Source organism: Chinchilla lanigera, unplaced genomic scaffold, assembly GCF_000276665.1.
Source record: "Chinchilla lanigera isolate Chin_1 unplaced genomic scaffold, ChiLan1.0 scaffold00029, whole genome shotgun sequence".
Lineage (NCBI taxonomy): Eukaryota > Metazoa > Chordata > Mammalia > Rodentia > Chinchillidae > Chinchilla > Chinchilla lanigera.
The window spans coordinates 15,080,054-15,092,502 of NW_004955430.1; positions in this window are offsets into that span (position 1 = coordinate 15,080,054).

Here is a 12,449-nt window from a genome sequence, read left to right on the forward strand (position 1 = left end):
CATTTAGACAAAAGTGTTATATTTAGAATGAGGCAAGGAATCTCAAAGCTAGAAGCCAATGCAGTGATCATCTACTCCAGTCCTATATTTTCTTAGGTAGGAAAAAGAGGCAACTGGCACCAGTTCAGATAGCATTCCCCATTGCTGCTAAGAAAGCCTACTTAGTGGTGATCAAGAACAGCAGCAGGAACAGAAGAAGGGAAAGGGAAAGGAGAAATCTTCTCTCCCAACCAGGTTTCTATTTATCATTATTGTGTTGGTTTGGGATTTTTTGCAAGGGCAACAATGAAACAAAGGACACATATTTTATAAAATTATTTATAATAACCACCCAAAGAATCATCTACTAAGAGAGTGAAGGAAATCTGTGCACACACTATAGACCAAGAATCCAGCTGAGGGCCTGGATCCCACAATAATGTCCTGCATGAGTCCAGCTGAAGACCTAGAGCCAGTGCTCGCTTCGGCAGCACATATACTGAAGACCTAGAGCCCATAACAATGGCTCCCACAAATCCAACTAGAGGCCTAGAGCCCATGACAACGTCTCATGCAGGCCTGTTTTATGGATCTGCACTGGGAAGACCCAAAGGTCAGTGGTGGAATCTAGAAAGTCTGTGCCAGTGGGATGAAGGATCTGTGCTAGCAGGCTGAGGGATCTGTACTGGAGCCAGGAAGTGATGCTCGAAGTAAGAACTAGAGCTCCCCTGAAAGGTACCACAGCCATTCTCAGCAACAGTGAGGTCCCAAGCTCCTCTAATGATCAGGAAAGCCAAGTTCCCATCAGGAAAGCCAATGCAACAAGCTTCTCCAGGAGACTGGCATTGTACCATCTTCCCCTCTGGAGCCAGGAAGTGATGCTCAGAGTGAGGACAAGAGCCCCCACAAAGTGAACCAAAACTATTCTCACTGCCAACAAGGCCCCGAGCACCTTGGAGGATAAAAACAGCCAAGTTCATCAGGAAATCCAGCACGACAAGATCGTCCAAAAGCAACAGCTCCTTACAGCTTCTACCACCTCCCAACAGCCTCACTTCCTCTTCTCCAGTTCTGCCTCCTATGATGCTGGCAACGATCCTCAGATGGGCCTCCCACTCCCAGCACCATGCTTACTCAGTTCATCTGGGGGTTATAAGTTGACCACCAGTTGTCAATCCACTACAATTACACTACAACCTTATTTTATTCATTCATGTATTCATTTATTTCCTCAGCAAATATTTTTTTGATGTCTATCATGTGCCAGGTACAAGGCAGGTCTCTAATACAACTTCCTGCCCTTCCCCTCAGACATTCTGTCTAATAGGGGAGATAGACAGGTAGATACTGGATTGCCCTCAGGAAGTGCAGTGATAGAACTGACACTGACAGAAGAGGCTAGAGAGGCAGAGGGTGGAGAGGAAGTCCTAATCCAATTCTGTGGCAGCAGAAGAACAGGTGGGAGTAAGGTCTCATAGAAGTCTCTATGGATGAGATAAGAGTGAGTCCTAATGAACAAGTTGGGAAGGACAGACAGCACAGTAAGTACAAAAATACTCTCAATGAAAGAAAGACTACAAAATCAAGGCAGCCAAGATGCAGCTTGGCATACACAAATGGTGACTAGGGAGCTTTACAGAAACCAAATCATGTAGAACTTTTTTAGGGCAAATTAAGGCACTTAACAATACCACGTAAAGAACTTTGAACACATTCTTTGCAGGGCAGTATGTGATCCACTTTTCATTTTTGATAGCTCAATTTGGCAGTGGTAGGTTTTAAGAGAACCAGATAAATCAAGGAGAAAAATGAATGAAAGTTTGAACCAACAAAATTACTGCAAGGGCAGATAGCAGGAAATATTTGGAAATATTTAGAAAGGAAAATTAAAAATTGGCTGGATGTGGACATTGAAAACAGGGTAAAATAGACACCAGACTCTTGTTTACCATCTGGTGACTGCAAAAAGCAGAAGTCTGGCTGGAGCCACTGCCATGGAGACCAAGAACAGAGCAGCAGGGGAAACAGTCTGCACTTCTCAAGTGGCACAGACACAGGTGCTTCCCATGGGCTACATGGATGTGATGCAAGGCAGGTATGTTCAAGCCATCTCTATGGGACCCACCTAAAAAAGCCACCCAGGCTGAATACTTTGATTTGATCATTATACATTGTATGGGTACATCAAACCACCACAGTGGACCCCATAAAATAATGCAGTTGTTTTATGTCCACAAAAGGGGAATCTTAGGAGTTAGCAACCAACTGTGGGATACACTGCCAAAGGCAAGAGCTAAATGGGTTGCACCCAGAGATCAGCAGTAGAATATGCCAACCACATCACTCTGGAAATCCCCATAGGAGGAATGGTGAAGAACATACAAGCACCCCATGACAGAATCAGCAGTGTTAACCAGAATAGATAATAACAGCAGTAGCAGCAGGGGGGAAAACAACTTTTGCTTCTCTGCATCACACTGAGAAAGGCTGAGAAAGAAGAGACTCTTAGGATACTGTAGGTCCCCTGAAAGTGAGATTGATGTTTTGATATTAGACTAAGCTGAATTTTTTTAGGAGTAGGAAGAATTTATTGAGAGAAAGAAAGCTTCTGTCTAAGACAGACAGAAAAAGTCCCAGAAAGTGGGTTGCCCACCAACTCCTCTCCTCCAGGGTGTTTACTGAGCAAAGCCACAAGGTGAGGCAGGCTTAACGTGAGACAGAATTATAATCAATCAATAAAATTACAAGTATACTCTCTTAGATAATATCGATCCAATGGCAAATCATAGGATGGGTGTGAAGTGGAACAAAACTATGGTGAATCAATAAGATTACAACAAGTATAGTCGTTTAGGTAATATTGATTAAATGGTGATCAAATGGGGAAGCAAGTCACATAGCAAGCACATAAGGGCAGACAAGGACATTCCTGGAAGTGGTGTGTTAAGGAGGTCTGGTCCTTCACCCCAAGGGTGATTAATGCGTACTTAGAATATCAGTCACTGCTGTTCATCCCTAGGGGAAGTATATGGGTGAGTAGTTCTTTTTCTTAAAGCCTGGCCTTCATTGAATACACCTCCAGCCATAGTTGTCTTCTGTATTGACCTCTCGAGGGTCTACCTCTGTCTGATTGCCTATAATATTTCTACCTAACTTAGCTACCTATAATATTCCCCCTCTGAAGATGTACACCGAACTTCCATGAGGGGGCAGGGGGCGAAGACTGATCCGACTACTTCCAGGTGAAGAGGGTCATAGTTGTGATTGGCAGTCAGAGATAGACCAACAAAGGATCTATCTAAAGGCCCTCAATAGATTAGGCTGAATCTTTTTAACATTGGAAAATGAGTTGTAATTACCTAGAGATTTTTTAAATACTTGATTAAATCCTTGATATGATTAGAATAGAATGTACACAAGATCTTGTTTAACAGTGAGAGGATAGCAGCAATGTGTCATGGTTAAGAACAATGTTTAGAGAAAAAATAAAGCCAGTTCCTACTGTCTTGCTCCTTGATTTTGTTCCATAGAATTCATCCCATCCTCTAAAACAGTTATAATAACATCTCAGTGCTCCATATTCACATAAGACTATTTTTTTTTGATACATGGTCTCACTATATAGTCCAAGCTGGCCTTCAACAGGAGATCCTCCTACCACAGGCCTGAGTGCTAGGATTATAGGCATGTGCCACCACATCTGGCTTCCTTAGTGTCATATTGATCATGACAATTTATTTTGGTTGGCTCTGTCAAATCTAAGTGGATCATCAGCATTTTTAACCCTTGAGGAAATGATGGAGAGTTTGTCCCACAATAGAAGTGTCATCTTTACTTTCCAGCTTGCTTCTGCTTGAATTCAGCATCATCTTCATAGAAATCTGCTTAATCCACTTGTTCATTTTGAAAGGGCCAGTTTAGTTAATATTAGGTATCATAATTCATAAATGCAATTAAAATAATACAAATCAACTGTATCAATCACAGTGCTCTGAAAGAACCTAACTGAGGTGCCAAGCCAGACTCTCCCCCATGTATACACTTGCCTTGAGACATGCCAAGACCACTTATAGCCTGTCAGCATCTGACACACACTAAAGGTACGACTGTCAATATGTAAATTAACTTTAAATGAAAAAAAATGGGAGCGCTATAACATTTTTCTGCTCACTTCTCAAGGGATCATCTCATATAGTCACAGGTGTGCCAAATATCTGCAGACCACTAATGAGATCCACCTTCTGCCCTGGACACCCATTCTGGAATCTGTCAGGCAGACAGGGGCTTGTCCTTCTCTGCTTTCTGCCCCTTTAAAGTCTTACTGCCTTAGGAAATCCCAGGGTATTCAGGAGCCAGGCTGTATGGTAGCTTCTCCTTTTTTTAACCCTGAAACACAAAATTCCAGTTCCTTTCCCTGGCTGGGTAACATGAGGAGTGGGGAGAAGGATTTGTCCATCACTGGTCTGTGAGGCATCCTTTCAAAGAGCCACAAGTGTTTTTGACTGAAGGAGAAACCAGAGAGCAAAGCTGATCTCTGATTGGTGAAAGACAAAGCAGACCTCTTGTACAGGATGTAAAAGTGGTAGTCCTTGAGAGTACCCAAAAGACTGAGGCCAGCCAATGCATGGAAGGAGTGCTTATTTATTTATTACTCTTATTAAGCAAGCAGCAAGAATTCTGGTGAGGATGTGATCTACAGGAGGGTGTTCAACAGCCGCAAGGTCCTTCTCTTAAACTGTTGACATAAACATTTTTGGACTCTTTTGTATTTATGGTCTTCTTGATGACCTCATGTTCCATGTGCCATGCAGATATTTCTGTCTACTAATTTCCTGAGCTTATTGTTCATAATTTTGCCCATCGTAAAACACCACCATGATTGTGATCTTTTCTATGCTATCTTTATGCTGGAACTCTGAGTGGTATTTTATACACCCCAGCTGGCCTTCAAAGTCTTCCACCTCTTCTATTCTTCTATTCCTTTTTTTAATATTTTCCTATTCTTGAGGATATTTCTGTAACTCTCGTAGAGATATATTGCTTATTTCCCATAGGAGAGTGTATTTTTCATTCTTCACCCAGTATATATCTGTTGGTCTTTATCTTTCCAAGATAAAGTATCTTGGGTTCTATTATATATATGTTAGACATATTTGTCTCATGCATGTAGCTCTTTCATAACTTTCTTGTGGACACATGTAAAAAAAGAATTCTAAAATAATAAACACAATTAATAGAAAAATAAAAAGGATAAACTTTAGGGATAACAAATTAATGGGCATTTTTACAAATTAAAAAGAGATAAAAAGAACAAGGATAATGTGTAATTTTGGCAAATTCCTTCATATATATTCCTTCATGCAAATGTAGTATGAATTCTAACCTACTTTTCCTTTAACCCCGTTTGGGTAAGAAATGCTATTTCCAGTTCAGTTCTAGAAGAAAAGTAGACATGAAATGAAACTATACGAATATAGATACATATGTATATATATACATAACTATATGAATATATACTGTATGTATATATTTTGCTGTAGAAAAAAATTGACAGTCCATCCCATCATCGTTACCACTTTATCTCATGCTCACTAATATCTCCCTAATGCTGAAATAACCGTCACCACTGTATTCAAATCAGAAGTGTTACATGATACTCAATGTACTCATGCTAGTAGAATTTACTGGACACCTATAAGATAATATTTGTTGTACTGATTTCGGTAAACATGTTCTCTGAAATCAGGTGGTGAGCTGCTATTTGTCATTTCTTATGCAGCAACCAAACTATGAATTATTTTTAAGTTTGAAAGTATAGTTTTAATATGAACTAAAAAACTGAATATACAAACTCCAGTTGCCTGTTCTATGCATTGCAAATATTAGTTTCTATTACTTCCTTCCAGAGTATGAATATGAGCAAGGTACTCTAGTCAATTCTTTCATATCTATCAATTTCTTTTTTGAAAGAATGTGAAGAACAAGAGGCTTAAAATATTATTTCTAGATTATTTCAGTAAAAGAATATGCAATAAGAATGGAAATTCTGTTTTCAAAGGCAGGAACTCCTCTGAGTTGTTGGAATCCTTTCCTCCCTCCCTCATTTGATTTTTTTTTTTTTTATTGGAAGATTCTGGTCAAACAAAAGGACCACAGAATTCCTTTTACCACTGCAAAGGAGCCATGTAGCAAAGCTTTGGTGCCCACCATGGTCGCTCTCATTGTCTAGTCGTAGAGCATTGGCTGTTAATGGCTTGTCACTGCTCTCTTCTCTGAGAACTGCCCTCCTCCAAACAGGAACCTTTGACCCAGAAGGCTGGGCCTCTCTTCCTACAGGGACAGCCCCTGGTGGATGACTGACTGTCATCAAGGTACCAAAGGCCAGTCCTCTTGCCTCCAGGGGATGTAACTTTGTGGTATAATTTGTGTTTTAGATCTCTCAAGGGATCAGGTTGAAGACAGTCTCCAGCTGAGACGACTTCCTTATTTAGCTTTTTTCCTTACCCTATCATGCTTCTGTCCTTCCCTTCATCCAGGAGCAATTCCCTAATAAATCATCCAAATAAGAATGTCTGACCCAGGTAAGAATGTATGACTTAGAGATTCTTATTTATTTATTTATTTATTTATTTATTTTTGAGACAGGGTCTCGCTGTGCAGTTTGGGCTGGCATTCAGCTTACTTTGTACCCCAGGCTGGCCTCCAACTCACAATGATCCTCCCGCCTCAGCTTCCCGAGTACTACAGGCATGTGCTACCACACCCAGTAAGATTCTTACATAGACAATTAAAGAAGAGACTTCTCAAAAAGAAACATTCTTGCCTGGGCCACCTGAGTTAAAACTCAGAAACTGGTTCTAACAGTATTTTATAGATAGAACGTATAAAAATGAATTTAATAGCTACAATATTATTTAATAACTATATTATTGATATCTATGACATTCACTGTAGTAACAAGATAGAATAATATACAAGACAATATGTTAATTAATATATACAATATCAGTGGACCATCTGCAGAAACTTTTTACTCATTATTTTTTTAAAAAGGCAAAGAAAAAACTTTTAAATTAAAGGGTTGAGGGGGAATGTGGCTCCACAGTAGAACACTTATCTTACATGCACGAGGCTCTGAGTCTGATCTCCAGCATTATAAATAAATAAATAAGCAAGCAAGCAAGTGAAGGATTTCCCTGATATATTCAGAAGCAAGAAAAATGGGCCCATATAAAATATTCTCATTTGAGTAGCAATTAGGTACTCTACAAGGGCAAGAATTCTGTCTCTAAGACCGGACTAAAACAATGTATCTCTGCAGTATTTTTAGGCAACAATAGTGGTTTCTCAGGCCACGCTCCAGCCTGTCGATAGCTTCTAACAGGACACTAGCAGTACGGAACATGTAAAGCAGTGAGAGGCTCTGGTGAAGCCAGAGAAAACGGGATGATAATTAATCACCTCAGACCTGGACAGAATCCTCAATGTTGCTTTAATGGCTCAGCTCCCCTCTGAGCCATCAGGTCCTTTTATAGAAGGAAAGAAATATCTGTAGCCAACTCTCAATTTTTCCAGCTTTAATGGAAAGACTATTCATTCTACAAATACTGTTTCCTATGTGCAAAACACTTCATTAGGTGCTGCATAGAGCACAGAGGAGTAAATAATAGTCTAGAATAGGAGCGATACATACAAAACCAGGCAGCCACATTTGGCTTCGGAACATCATGCTATGGAGGACGCTGGCCCATGTCACTTTGGAAACATGTCTACCCTCTCTGCCCTTCTCACCTCTTTTTTTCTGTCTCTTTTCTATTGTATATTACTTTATTTTTACCTTCTCAGCTAAAGTACAGGTAAATATCACTTCTTAAAGTAGCAGCCTGAATTCCTGCTTCTCCTTTTCTCCTATGCTTCCTCTCCACGATGTCCCATCAAATCCCTTCCCTTTTATGTTTTCTAGAGACAAGAGAATAAATAGGAGCTGGGCTATTTTGTCTAAAAAATATGTCAGAGACTGTCTGTCTCAGATGACACAATTGCTAGGTGGGGTGAAGAATCACTCATTTGCAATAAAGCCAAGGAGGTTTTTCAGCCTTCCTAAACTTAGCAACTGTCCAAGATGGATCAAGCACATTGGCAAGATGAACGAGCTTAGGTAATGGCCCTTTATATCTACCTAGTGATATGTTTATAAAGTTCTTACACACACTTACTGTATTTAATTTTCACAGCAATCTTGTGAATCCAACCTCAGAGAAAAATGAGGTTCGGAGAAGTTAATGGTCTGAAGTCACACTGCAGTAATAGAAAAGCCAGGGCTTGAACCCAACTCCTTTAGCTCTCAGCCTTTACTCCACGCCTGCCTCCTTTAAGCTGGTGAGAGCACTGGATTCCATAAAGTGTCTTCTCTCCCATCCCCATTCCACTTCAACCACTACCTAAATCATTAATAACTGTCTGCCAACCAGGGTGTGGTGGTGCACACTTGTAATCCCAGCGATCGGGAGGCTGAGGCAGGACTGCCATTAGTTCCAGGCAAGCCTGGAATCCATAGTGAGTTCAAGACCAGCCTGGACTACACAGTCTCAAAAGACATTTTAAAAATACCAATAATAGCATCTGTCCTTCAGAATGGCAAGTTTATAGAATATTATAATTTATCCTCTGTTCTGCCCAAATCTTTAGAAGATTAGGTAAATAATATATGGACTGTCACCCAACAAACAGTAGTTAATATGAACTACTTTTCTTTCTCTCTCTGCTTGGCAGGTAATGATGCTGTGAGAAATATATTTTACCGACCCAACTGGTCAGTTGAAACCACGAGATAGAAGACAAAAAATGATGCAGAGCATATCTTGCTAGGATTCACATACTATTGTTTAAACACTCCAGTACTCTAGAGGAAGAAAGAAAGAGCCTGCATGACAAAGTGTGTTCGGGTGTTGGAGTGGGCGCCTTGTTTATCTGCTGCATGACTTGTTTGCTCATGTGAATAATGAAGGGGATGGAAATTAATGTTCTCACCTTGAACTTATCATGGGAATCACTGGGGTACTTTTTAGAATAACAGTTTATTCATTTATACATAGCCTTATATGCTGCATCAATATTCTTAAGTATTACCCATTGAAAGTCAATGCCTGGATCTATTGATGCCTAAGAAGTTTGTTCAGAATGCTTCTAATTCTAATATTTCTTCTAGCATTATTTGAAAAGCTAAAGAAATTTTAAAACACACATATAAGAAATGGTATATATAACAGTAACCAAACACAAAAAGCACCTTTTATTTTCAGTTTAAAACTTCGCATAAGCCACAGGTAGGCAAACTTTCTGCAAGACTACGCAGCAAATATTTAGGGTTTGTGAGACACAGTCTGTTGCAACTACTTAACCCTCTTTCCTGTTTTACAGTACTATGAAAGTAGCCATAAATAACAGGGAAATGAACAGATGCGATTTATTGTGGACTTTATTTCCAAAAGCAGGCAGCAGAGGGGCTGGGGATTTAGCTCAGCGGCACAGCGCTTGCCTTGCAAGCACAAAGTCGTGAGTTCGGTTCCTGGTACCAGAAGAAAAACAAACAAAACAAACAAACAAACAAACAAAAAAGCAGGCAGCAGACTGGCTTGAAGCTGAGGGCAGTGGTTTGCTGATCCATGACAAAAGTTGCCTGTGTATGTTCTTCGAAGGCAACTTTAATTTTTTTACTTTTTATGACAGGCAATTTCAGGCATATATAAAAGCTGGAAAAACAGCATAATGAAGTTTCATGTAATCGTGCTTCAGTTTTCAATTTAGGGCCGATCATGTTTCTTCTAACTCATCCACTTATCTTCCTCTGAGTTATTTCAAAGAAAATCCTTTTATTTTATTAACAAATATTTATATTCATTTCTTTCTTTGGTGTGCATGTTCAGGCTGGCTTTGAGTTCACTATATAGCCCAGGCTAGCCTCCAACTCAGAGTGATCCTCCTGCCTCAGCCTCCCAAGTGCTGGGATTACAGGCATACACTACCATGCCCAGCTATTTGTATTTATTTCATCCATGAATATTTCAGTTTCTCTAAAAACATAACCACAATATAATTAGTACACCTAACAAAATTAACAATACTTTCTTAAAATCTGTGAGACTGAATCAAGGGTCTAATAAAATATTTTCAATTGATACATCACTGAAGTCTTTTACTCAATAAATTCCTGTTTTATTTTTGTTCCTCCTCATGATATAGTTGATGAAGAAACTCTTTCATTTAATGTATACAGCTTTTCAGTGTGAATTTTGATTATAGAATCCCAATAGTGTCATTTAGCAAGCTCTTCTCTCCTTTATATCTTCTGTGAATTGAAAGTGAGATATACACAAAAAATATAGCTGCATACACATATTTTTTCATGACACTATTTACAATAGCTAAGTTATAGAATCAGCCTAATTGCCCATCAGTGGATGAGTCATAAAAAGAATGTGGAATATATAATATTATATCTACCTGAACACATTAGAGTATCATACAGTAATAAGGAACAATATCTTGTTATTTGCAGAAAAACTGATGGAGCTGGAGATCATCGTGTTAAAAAATAAGTTTCAGAGAGGCAAATACTACAGGTTTTCTCTCACATGTGGAATCTAGAAAAAATAAAGACAGGAGAGTAGAAAAAAGATGATTAGGGAAGAGAAAAGAGGGTAAACACAATCACAGGGAGGGTGGATGTGATGAAAGCAATGTTATACAGATGTATGAAAGTGCCTCGATGAAACCCATTAATTCGTATAACTGGTATGCACTAATAATTTTTAAAAAGTGAGGTATAGAGACTTGATGAAATTCTAGTTTAATTTTTTGGTGAGATACTGTAGATGTTGTGTATTTACATTAGGGGCCCATTGTGTGTTTTTTGCAGCTACTGATGATCATTGCCTAGATCAGCTGACCGAGAGTTACAGAATGGCGACATTCTAACGTTTTTTCATTGTAGTACTTCTGTAAAGAGACACTGTCCCTAAACAGCAAGATGATTTTTATAGGGGTGGTAAATAAAAACTAAGATAAATGAGTGATCTTTCCTAATTGCCAGATTTTAAAATAACAAACTGTTTCCCTATCATTCTCCAAAGGTGACCAATGAAATTCTTTCAAATAGCTATCTCCTCAAAGGACAGATGCTCACCACAGGCTGACTAATCAGTCTCCAGAAGTAGGACTTGGTTTCCACATGTGGAACAATCTTCCTCAAAGATTTCTTTTATTCTTGAATGACTCTGAAGCATGGTCTATAGCACAGCTGTTAAAAGCATCTGAGCCTAGGCAACTTAGCAAAACCTTATCTCAAAACTTAAAAGAAATAATTTAAAGGACTGGTGTGTAGCTCAGCGCGAAGGCCTAAGTTCAATCCTCAGTACTGAATGCTCAGGTGAATGCTAAAGTCCATCTCAGCACTACCATTGAGTCTAAATGTGCAATTCATTATAGCAATTAATGTGCAATTAATTCCATTACTACTCCTTCTTATTGCTTTAATGTGGCCAGTAAAACAGTGTCAACCAGATATTCAGACAACAGTGAGACATTCTCTAGCTAAGCAGCCAATTCTGGCAAAAAAAAATCTGCACAGCTGACCAGGGATACTTTTATTTTCCACTTAAAGGGTAGAGGTTGGTACCTTTTGAGTCATAAGGACTTTGGGACGTCCCTGATGTTCTTTATTCCTCTAACTCCACATTCCCAGAGATCATGAGCACATGGATCAAGGTCTGAAATTTACCCTGAGAACTGGCTTTTCTGGCCATGAAGTATTTACGAAGACAACACATAGGGTGGAATTCAGGAGCAAGTCAGCAAGCCATAAGTCACTACTGTTATTTGATCATTGAGGCAAATTCATTGAAATCCTACCTCTCCCACTTACTGTGTTATCTAATCTCTCTGCTTTGGATTCTTTGCCTCTACAAAGGGGATAATAATAGCAACTACTGAGGATTAAATAGATTAAATACATATAAAGTGCTTAAAACACTGTTTTGGTCTTATATTGCTAACCACTACTATTATTTAAAACCAGCAATGTCACCTGTGTGGTAACTTAAAATCAGTAACAGAATAGCTAGATATAAACAGCCTATAAATTGTGGCTTTGGAAGAAGCTTAGAGTCATTATTTTAAGGACTGTGAGATCAAGAACAGACTGGGACAAAATTTTCATTTGCAAGTTATGAAAGTAGTTATATGACTGCTGTGAGCTGAGCAGCAGTGTTACAATACCTACAAGTTGGGACTTAGTTGGGGCCGGATATAGCTTGGTTGTACAGTGCCTGCCTGGCAGGTGCAAGGTCCTGAGTTCGATCCCTGGCACCCTCCCCCCCAAAAAAAGACTTAGTAAAACAAGTGTTCAAACCACTACCACTCCTGTAGTTCCACAGGTTATTGGAGTTGCACGTCCACCTTACACACCAACA